The 10,454-nt window shown below is 41.1% G+C and overlaps 2 pseudogenes; one reads left to right on the forward strand and one right to left on the reverse strand.

Moving 5' to 3' along the window:
* Positions 1-606: 606 nt before the first annotated feature.
* LOC102845637 lies at positions 607-924 on the reverse strand (annotated as a pseudogene).
* A 5,680-nt stretch (positions 925-6,604) lies between these two features.
* LOC102846051 lies at positions 6,605-7,146 on the forward strand (annotated as a pseudogene).
* The last annotated feature ends 3,308 nt before the right edge of the window (positions 7,147-10,454 follow it).

Below are 10,454 nucleotides of genomic sequence, written 5' to 3' on the forward strand. Positions count from 1 at the left end.
TCTCTCTCTCTCTCTTTCATTTTAAAGGACTCCTGTAAGAGTTAAATCTCATTTATATTTTAGAGATTTTCAAAAGGTGTGGAGACAAACCTTCTTACAGATTAGGTTAAAATTAGTGTTAAGGGCCTAGTTCAAGAAAACAAAGCTGCCCTTTGACACACTGCTTTTGATTTGTTTTACATTTATTTTGCATTAATTTTTCTCTCAAAAGAGGGCCTGACAAGTCTGTTTGTTAAAGAGAATTTTGTATTCTTTAAGTCAAGAAGCATTACCTTTGAGTCTAATACTTTCATGTAGATTAACTGGAATGACCCAGATAAGCACTAAAGGAGTTGGTGTCTGGATTTATTTGAGAAGAGCCAAGGGAGAAGATTGAAGCTTTGTTTTTGTAGAGCGAAGAGTATAGGAAGGGGTAAGCAGTGGATAGAGTTTGTAAGCTTAGGAGGGACACGTTTTGAGGTGTTATAATATTTAGAGGTCTACCTGGAATCAGAGAATATTTTCAAAAAGAACTGTTGAAGGAAATTCAAGAGGAGACCATTTTTTTTTTAACTGTTGGTTACACTTTAATACATCAGATGGGCTTTGGGGGACAGTGGGGCACATTCAGTCCTTCTTGGCAGCTGCCTTCCTCATGGCGGCCAGGACATTGCTGAGTTCTTCTCGCTTCCTCTTGGCGCGGATGTGTGTCCCCACCCTTTTCTTGATGAACTTGAGGGCCCGCTTGTCCTTGGAGACCTTGAGCAGCTCCATGGCGCGTCGCTCATAGGGTGCGAAGCCACACACCTCCCGGATCATGTCCCGCACGAACTTGGTGTGCTTGGTGAGGCGCCCGCGGCGGCGGCTGTGCCTCGGCTGGCTCACGTTCTTGGTGACTTTGTGGCCCTTGTTGAGGCCCACGGCCATAGGGTAGCGCACTGCCATGGCTGCTGCACGTCGATGGCTGCCGCGGCGGAAGGCAAGAGGAGACCATTTAGAAAAGGCAACAAGAGTTGATGAAGTGTCTCAGGGGTCAGCAATATCTAGAAACTGTTACCATCCTCTTTAGAGGGAAGGGGAGGGAACAGTTATTTGAAAGTAAGAAGAGCCAAACCTATAGAGAGACAGCTGCTGAGGGGGGTTGGGTTATCAGTCAGGACTGAAACCTGAGTCAGGTAGAGAGGGGCTAGGGAAATACAAACATCCCCTCTCTCTCGCATCCCGCCCACTCCTCCTCTCATTGACTCAACATTGTTAGATACCAGAGGGCAGCAGAATCCCACTGATGCAATCCAAATGTTGTTTGTTGTTATATGCTGTAAAGTTGCTTGTGACTCATAGGACCCTATGTACAAAAGCTCTGAATGCTGTTCTGTCTCAAGCCAATTTCATTGTCTCCAACACATCTATCCGCATTACCCCAGTTGAGCCAATCCATCTCATCCAGTCTTCCCTTATGCTGTCCCTCCACCCTTCCAAGCATGATGTTCTTCTCCAAAGACTGGTCCCTCCTGGCAACATGCCCAAAGTATGTAAGATGGTACCTCAAAATTCTTGCATCCAAGGAGTTGCCTGGTTTCACCCTCTCCAGGACAGACCCGTTTGCCCTTTTAGCAGTCCATGGTATGTTTAATACTCTTCTCCAGCACCATAACTAATTCAAAGGCATTAATCTTCTTCTTTCATCCTTAGTCATTGCCCAGCTCTCTGATGCATAGCACATAATTGTGAAGACCATAGCTTGGATCAGGAGCACCTTAGTTTCTAGACGGACATTTTTTCTTCTCAGTCTTCTGGAGAGGTCCCTACAGATTCCCAATACAATAGTCTTTTGATTTCCTATCTTCTGGTACCAAGAGTGTTGATTGTGGAGCCAAGCTGAAGTTATTCACAATTTCAATCTCTTCTCCATTTATTATTATGCTGTCAGTTGGCCCAGTGGTGAGAATCTTTGTTTTCTTAATGTTGAGCTTCAATCCGTATTGAAGGCTGCAGTCCTTGACCTTCTGCAGCAAGCACTTCCAGTCTTCCTCAGTTTCAGCAAGCAGGGTTGTGTCATCTACATAATGTAGGTAGCAAGGCATTTAGGCTATGCAGAATTCTAATTTTTCTGAGGGGACAACATGGCAGAATTTTATTTTTTCCTACTGTTAATAAAACTTCACATATTCAGCCATTTTCCAGGAAGAGGTGGGGTTTTCAAGAACTGGCCCATCTGGGTGGAGTTATATAAATAAAGTGCATGCATGGTCAGTCTTTTCGGATCCCATTGCAAAGGCTTCTGGACCAGTGGGCATCACTTATTATGGGATGGAGCGCATGTGTTGTCTCTGTGGGTGATTCTTAATTCTCATCCTATCAGGCGATTCTCTGCTGCTGCTAGAGGAAGGTCATACAGTGTCTGGAGAACAGCCGATTGCACAAGCTTAAGGAATCTGTTTGGAAAAGCATTTAACAGGAAGAAGCTGTGCTGCCAATCCAAATGCAAGTAATTTGTATCCACCACGGGAGAAAGATGTGCACTCTTCACCCCTGAGCTTGACTGCCTCTGAAAACCCACTGGAGGGTCAACTATGAGTTGTTTCAATGGTACCTAACTACAAGTATTTGTTGCAGGCTGTGAATGTGTTTCATCAGGGGCAAAGATGTGCTTGGTGGTTTTTTTACTTAACACTGGATGCCAATCCTGAGATCTGGTTCTAGTAGCCTTCTCTCTGTCAGTCTCTTAATGAGAGCAGGCTGGAGAAGGAAGGGTATAGAATGAAGCTGGAGAGGTTCAGTGATTCAGAGGTTCAGTGATTGGCCAGCACAGACGGTGACTGCCATTGGTTGGAGAACAGGGTAGTTAGAGGAGCTAACACAGGTAAGATCATTACCCTTCAACTATCCCTTTTATTTCCCACAGTCTTGCTTCCAGACTGCTTTAGCTAATGATACTCATTTTTATAAATTAAACGAGGGGTTTTATAACCCTCATGTCCAAATAGGAAACGCTGGTGACCTAGTGGTAAGACATGGCACTGCAATCCCAAAGGCATGAGGTTCAACTAGACCAGCTGCCCCTGTAAGAAGGATGGGCAATCACCTTCTGTGCACTTTACTGCTTCTGAAAAATCTGCCGGAGGGTCAGCTGTGAGTCATTTCCGACTTAATGGTTCCCACTAACAACATGTCAAAATAGTTAGTAGCTTCATGATTTTTGAAAAGGCATCAGTTTTGGAGTCTGTCCTCAGGGAAGCTCCCTGTTCATCTCCCCCTTACCCCCACCCCAGCTACACTTTTTCAGGAAAGGGGACAGACATCAAGTCTCTCTCTGGCAAACTCCTCAACATCTTGGTGGCATACAGAGTGGCACTGAACAGCAGAAGCAATGGTAAGTTGTCCACAGGTGGGTTAAAACATCAGTGCTAAATCTGGACCATTACTATCATTTCCCAATTAGACCAGTGTCCTTGATCCACTCATGGGTCAGGTATAACTTCTCCCATTTGGTCTCTGGTGTCTCCACTTCCCTGTTGGTTGACCTTTTCCTTCAGTAGACAGCTGTAGAGAAAGAAAGTAAAGAAAGCCAAAATAAGAAGTGAAGAAAAGGCAATGTTGCCTGCCTCTTTCAATCTCTTTATCAATGAAATCAGGCACTGTGATCTCCTATGTATTGTCTTTGGACCACTTGACCCCATCGAGGGAGGGCTCCAGAGGCAACCTTTAATCATTTGTTGATTCAATAACCATAGTCTTTTAATACTATTCTTAGCATTTGAAGATGACATTACTCATAATGACTGGTATCTTTGTGCATGAATATGGCTTCTAGACTAAGGCTAGGCTGTTTCTTTTTTAAAACTGCACATAAAAAGGTTTTATTATCTGTCTATGGAAATAGCCATGAATTGAAACATCTGGTGCCATCTGTGATTCTGCCTTTTTTGCCCTGTAGTAGTGGGTTGCTGCCCTTCTGTGAAATTGGGTACCCCCATTCTGATTACAAAATATTAGTCTCTCTGTCCTTGTCCAGTCTTAGTTAAAGGCACATATGATGACCCAGTTCTATTAATGGTGGAGCCGGGAGTGTAGATACAGGTTTCTACCACAGTGAAAAAGAAGTTCTAGTGGTATAGTGGTTAAAACAATTGGCTGCTAGTATCAAGGTGAGTTGTTTGAATCCACCAGATTCTTCATTGGAGAAGGACAAGGAAATCTGGTTCTATAAAAATTCACAGGCTTGGAAATCTTTTGGGGCAGGTATATTCTGTCCTAGGAGTTCATCAGAACTGAGTCTACACCAGTGGGTTTGTTTCGAGGACCACCGTGGGTTTGGTTAGAGTAATCAGCACAGTGCTTATACTAGTTTGCTCAAGACACAACCATTGACTAAAGCCATGAATATTCTTGAGAGCTGTGTCTCCTACTAAGATGAAAAGGTGTGTTGATAATATGACTTAGAATGTAAAATCATTTAACGAATTTAAAAGCAATATCAGAATAATTAGAAATTCCTATCTTACAAAGGTTGTTAAAACTTCATAATTATTTGCAAAATTCCTTATAAAACTTTAAAGCCAAATATAGTAATTGTCAATATAGAGATGTTGTAATAGATTTTTTGAAAAGAGCATAAAATTTGGAGTCAGAAGATATCTTCTACTCCTTCCCACCTCAACGTCATTATGTGACTTTGGCAAAATTGCTTACTCTCTCTGAGCCTCCCCCTCCATGTGTAAAATGAGGATATTGATATTTTTATCCTTCCAAATATTGCTCAGAAGGTTGTTGTGAAAGCTTCAAAAGTTGTAAAGCACTATGTGGGTTTCGATTTTGTTAGTGTGTGTGATTGTACATCATGCCCCAGTGAGCAGTCTATCAAATGGATACACACTATTAGCCCAAGAGTGACAATACTTTTGAAAAGATATACTTCTTTGGGGTCATACTGATTTGGGGCCAAAGTCCTATGATTATTGAAGTTGTGGACCATTTGAGGGTAGACCCCATAGTCTTGCTGCAAAGGCGGGATGTTCTGGCCAGTAAGGCTGACAAACCTATGACTAACTCCTAACCTGAGTGTCAGGTACCCACTCTCTCAATCAACTCTTTCCGTGACTTGTAATGGACAACCAAATCAGGAAATTTGCACTCATCATGGGTTTAATAGTAAGAGCCTTGATTTAGAGACCCAGAAGCTAGATTTGAGACCCAATTATTGTACTTTCTGACTTTGTGATTGCAGATTAACTATTTATTATTGCTTAGCTGGAAAAAGAGAATAATGCAATCTACTTGACTGGATTATTGGTGACTAAAACAAGTTTGTATGTGTCATGTCATCCATGAGATGGTAAAGCACTAACAGAGGGAAGTACTAGTTAGTATTCATCCCAAACACTAAGGAAGACATTACTGAGCAGTAAATTTCCTTCACCCACAAGTAGTAGAGAGGAAGGGGGGGGGGCGGAAAGCAAAAGGGCTGCAAGATTCATAAACTGGAAGAACCAGCTGTTGAGTCACATTGACTTGGTCAGACCTGGTCCAATACAGGGCACAGGGACAAGAGCAGAGGCTGAAGGGTTATTTCTTCTACAGAAATATCACTGCGAGGGAACTTGAGGATTATCAAGCGCACACCGTGTAATGAGGGAAGTGTGGCAAGCAACTGTGTGTGTGTGTGCGTCATTTCACAAAGAGCAGGGTTTGCGGAAGGCCGGGATGAGAGTAGGAGATTCTGTACTGTAAGGGAGGTCCAGAGCTGTTCCAGTCTGATTATGTTCACACCAATCCACATGGGGTTTAACTATTCTGAGCAAACATGGGCTGATGTCTAAGCAGTGAAAGTTTATAACAGTAGCCATGAGACCTTCCTTTGGCAGGTATCTCACCTCAGATCTAACTTAAAACCAAACCCACTCCAGATGCTCTGCTGGAGAAGGAGCGACAATCTCCTCCTGTACCAGTCAGATCCAATTTGATGGTGGTACACACACAGAGAAATAATAAAACAACAACAACAACCACCCCCAAAACAAACCCACTGCCACTGATTTGGGTCCAACTCTTAGCAACTGTATAGATCAGAGGTGAAGTGCACAGAGTTAGCCAGGCTGTAAATCTTCACAGCAGCAGACTGTTTCATCCGTCTCCATGGAGCACTTAGTGGATTTGAACTGCTCACCTTCGCGTTGACAGCCCCAAACTTAATCCATAGTGCCCTCAGGACTCCATTTCATACCCAAATTTTACTTTTATCTTGAAAAGCTTTACCTGGGAAAATGTACTATTGTTTTAAATAACCATCTTAAAAATGTTGTTGAGTACCATCAAGTTGGAACCGATCCATAGCTGAGCCTCCAATGGGTTTTCAGAGGCAGATGGGAGGAGATTGCTCATCCTTTTCCCATGGAGCAGCGGGTGGATTTGAAACGCATGCCTTTGGAATTGCAGCACAAATTATTACCACTAGGCCACCAAATCTCCCTATCTGGAAAATACAAAACAGAAATCTGACTTAGTCTTCATTCATTCACCATTTTTTTTCAATCTGTTAAGACCAGGAAGTTTTCCAATTCCGAGATGGGCCGCTAGAAGACGGTGGCTCTGGTGGGACAGTCACCAGGGATGGCGGAGAGGGAGCATGGAGCTTTTGTCCGAGCTGTTTTCCTGGATGCTGAACAGAGTCCTTTGACGCTCGAACCCCTTTGAGTGGGGAGCTGCCCGGCAGCCCCGGAACATGGAAGAGAAGGCGCTAGAGGTTTATGATGTGATTAGAACAATCCGGGACCCAGAAAAACTCAATACTTTAGAAGAACTGGAAGTAGTAACAGAAAGTTGTGTGGAAGTTCAAGAGATTGGTGAAGAAGACTGGTTTTTATCAGGTTCACACTCATTGCTCTTTAGCAACTCTTATTGTTTCTGATAGATTTTTCTCCACAAAAAGAAATCCAGAATCTTTGCAGAAAAAGCTAATTCTGTGAACATTTTGGGCTGTGCTTACGAGTAAAACTTCAGCGGTGTTTACCATTTAAACATAAGTTGGAAATCTACATTTCTGAAGGAACCCACTCAACAGAAGAAGACACTAACAAGCAGATAAATGACAAAGAATGAGTGGCAGCTGCAATGGAGAACCCTAACTTACGTGAAATTGTGGAACAGTGTGTCATTGAACCTGATTAGTAACTGCTTAAAGAGCCATAGGACTGTAATTATTTGATATATTTGTTTAAATACTTTGTAGGATGTACAGAACTCATGTTTAATAATATCAAGGTAATTTGCACCCCAGAAGATTTTTTTAAGGATTACTTCAAACAAGATTTAATAAGGTAGTGCCTCATCTGTTTAGTGGATAACATTCTCAGGATTTATAATACATCAGTGATCAGAGAGAGATCTATTTTTAGTTATTATGTGTAAGATGAGTTGCTATTTTTCTGATGTTTATATACCTGTGTTTCATGTCAAACATCTACCATGCCCGAATGTATTAAATTTCTAAATCATTATTCTGTTTAAATAGAAATAAACCAAAATGATGTCTTTAAAAAAAAAAAAAGTACTAAAGACAAGACTTCCTGAGTGGCAGGAATAGCTAAGTGTTATTTCTACTACTAAGTGAAAGGTTGTTGTTGTTATTGTGTACTGTTGAGTTAGAACCAACCCATAGCTGACCCTCTGGTGGGTTTTCAGAGGCAGTTAATCACACAGGAGGAGATTGTCCATCTTTCTCCTGTGGAGCAGCTGGTGGGCTTAAACCTCGTGCCTTTGGTGTTGTGGAAGATTGATGGATAGAAATCACTCGAAGGTGCTTCAGAAGAAAAGTCTGTAATCTACTTCTGAAAGCTTCAACTCAAGCTCCACTCATTGCCTTTGATCCAGAACCAACCACAGCTGACCCTTCAGCAGATTTTCAGAGGTTGCAAATCGCATGGGAGGAGATTGCCTCTTTTCCTCCACTGGAGCAGCTGGCTGATTCAAACCATCTACTTTGGGAGGGCAGCACATCTCCTTACCCACTGGACCACCAGATGAGAACTGCAAAAACCCTATGAAACACAGTTCTACTCTGCAAGACACGAGGTAGCCTTTAGTTGAACTAGCCAACTGTGTCTTGTTTGTTTTAAATGACAGTTATGGAAGCCCTGAGTGGAGCAAACTGTTAAAATGTACAGCTAATGACTCAAATTTGTAAGCTCAAGCTCACATAGTGGGATGGAGCCTCTGAAGAAAGGTCTGGAGATCTACTTCTGAGAAATCAGCCATTGAGAACATGGCATATATGGGTTGCAACTGACTCAAAGACAATTGGTTTTTTAAATTTTATTTTATTTTATTTTTATTTTATTATTTTTGAGTGTGTACCGTCAAATCAGATCTGACTGGTACAGGAGAAGATTGCCCCTCCTTCTCCAGTAGAGCATCTGGTGGATTTGAACTGCATACCTCTGGGATTTCAGTGCAGCTTCTTGCCAGTAGGCCACCAGAGCTCCCATAAAGACAACTGTTTTAATGATGGACATGCTATCAAGAGAAACTAGTCCCTGGAGGAGGACATCATTCTTGTAGAGTAGTGAGTCAGCAAAGAAGATGAAGATCCTGAATAAGATGGATTGCCTCAGTGGCTTAAACCATAGGGTTAAAGGTTGCATTAAGTCCGAGGATGGTGCAGGACAGAGCAGTGTTTCCTTCTGTGGTTCATAGGTCACTCTCTATTTGAAACAATTTGATGCTATCAAATAACACCACCAGTTTTGTTAAAGGAAGGCATTCAAGCTGCACTGAAGGCACTGACAAAAAAAAAAAAATCCTAGGAATTGAGGGAATACCAATTTAGATGATCCAACAAATAGATGCACTGTTGCAAGAGTACACTTGTTTATGCAAAAAAATTCTGACGACAGCTACCTAACCAACGACTGGAAGAGATCGATATTCACGCACATTCCAAATAAAGATGTCCCAACATAATGTTGAAATTATTGAACAATATTCTTAATATCACATGCAAGTAAACTTACACAGAAGGTCATTTAAAAACAATTGTAGCAGAATATTGACAATGTAGTTTCCGAAATTCAAGTTAGATTCAGAAGAGGACATAGGAGGGATATCATTACTGATGTCAGGTGAATCTTGTCTGAATTCAGAAAATAGCAGGAAGATATTTATCTACTTTAATTGATTCTGTGAAGGAGTGAATACAAAATTACTGATAACGTTGCAAAAAAATGTTATCTATGAGGGTCAAAATGAGACAGAATCCATTTCACAACTATGGATTTGGTTATTGGAAATGACTAAGATGTTGAACATCTTTTCATATGTTTATTGATGATTTGTATATAGTCTTTGGATAACCAAACTAAAATCCACTCTCTTGACTGAATTCTAACTCATCCCAACACTGAAGATAGACTGCCCCAAAACATCTCCAAAGCTGCCGTATTTACGGAAGCACAGTGCCATATCTTCCTGCCGCAGAGCAATGAATGTGTCTTAACTACTATCCAAAAGGTTGGCAGCCGAGCACTTAACCATTGCACTAACCTTAGGCTTCTTTCTTTGGATTATGGTTTATTTCAATTTCAATCCTTTGCCCATTTTAATTAGCTTGTTTACCTTTTCATTATTGAGTTGTAAACATTCTATTATATATATTCTGGCTGTATATCCCTTATTAGATCAAAGATTTGCAGGTATTTTTCTCCCATTCTGTGAGGCCTGTTGTTTTTCCTTTCTTGATGGTATCCTTTGAAATGTTAAGGTTTTTGATTTTCACTCAAGTCCAAGTTATCTAGCTGTTTCTTAAGTTTCTGGTGTTATACTAAGGAACCACTGTCACAGAGATTTATTCTTACGGTTTCTTCTAAGAATTTAAAACTCTTAGCTTTTACACCCTTCCATGTAGATCTACAATTACTTTGTAATTCATATCCCTATAAGGTACAATGCAGAAGCTTTTTTATTCTGTATAAAACTTTTTTATAGAAAGATTTAACACAAGTATGGGAAAACTTTCAAAAGTTTACAATTAAATGAATTATCAAACAGAAAACACCCTGTAACCAAGACTTAGAACAGGAAATAGAAATTTGTCAGCACCCCTGACCATTCACAGCCACGCCTGCCCTTTGTGCTGGGTCTGATTTATCATCTTCCTCCATCTGTGCTGTCCTCCACCCTTTAAGGTAACCACTTCATTGTTTTTCTTAGCTCTATCACTTAACTAACTTCCAGTTGCTAAAATCAAGGATGCTTTAGGAAGAATATAAAATGATCCAGGAAGTATTAAAAGAAGATGGAAAGAATATACTGAGTCACTGTATCAAAAGGAATTGGCAGACACAGAAGAATTTCATGAAAAAACATATAAGCAAGAGCCTATGGTGATGAAGGAAGAAGTTCAAGCTGCTTTGAAGGAAACAGCAAAAAACAAAGCCCAAGGAATAGATGGTATAACAATTGACGTATTTCAGCTAACAGAT

Source organism: Elephantulus edwardii, unplaced genomic scaffold, assembly GCF_000299155.1.
Source record: "Elephantulus edwardii isolate Elephantulus edwardi_28Jun2011 unplaced genomic scaffold, EleEdw1.0 scaffold00202, whole genome shotgun sequence".
Classification (NCBI taxonomy): domain Eukaryota; kingdom Metazoa; phylum Chordata; class Mammalia; order Macroscelidea; family Macroscelididae; genus Elephantulus; species Elephantulus edwardii.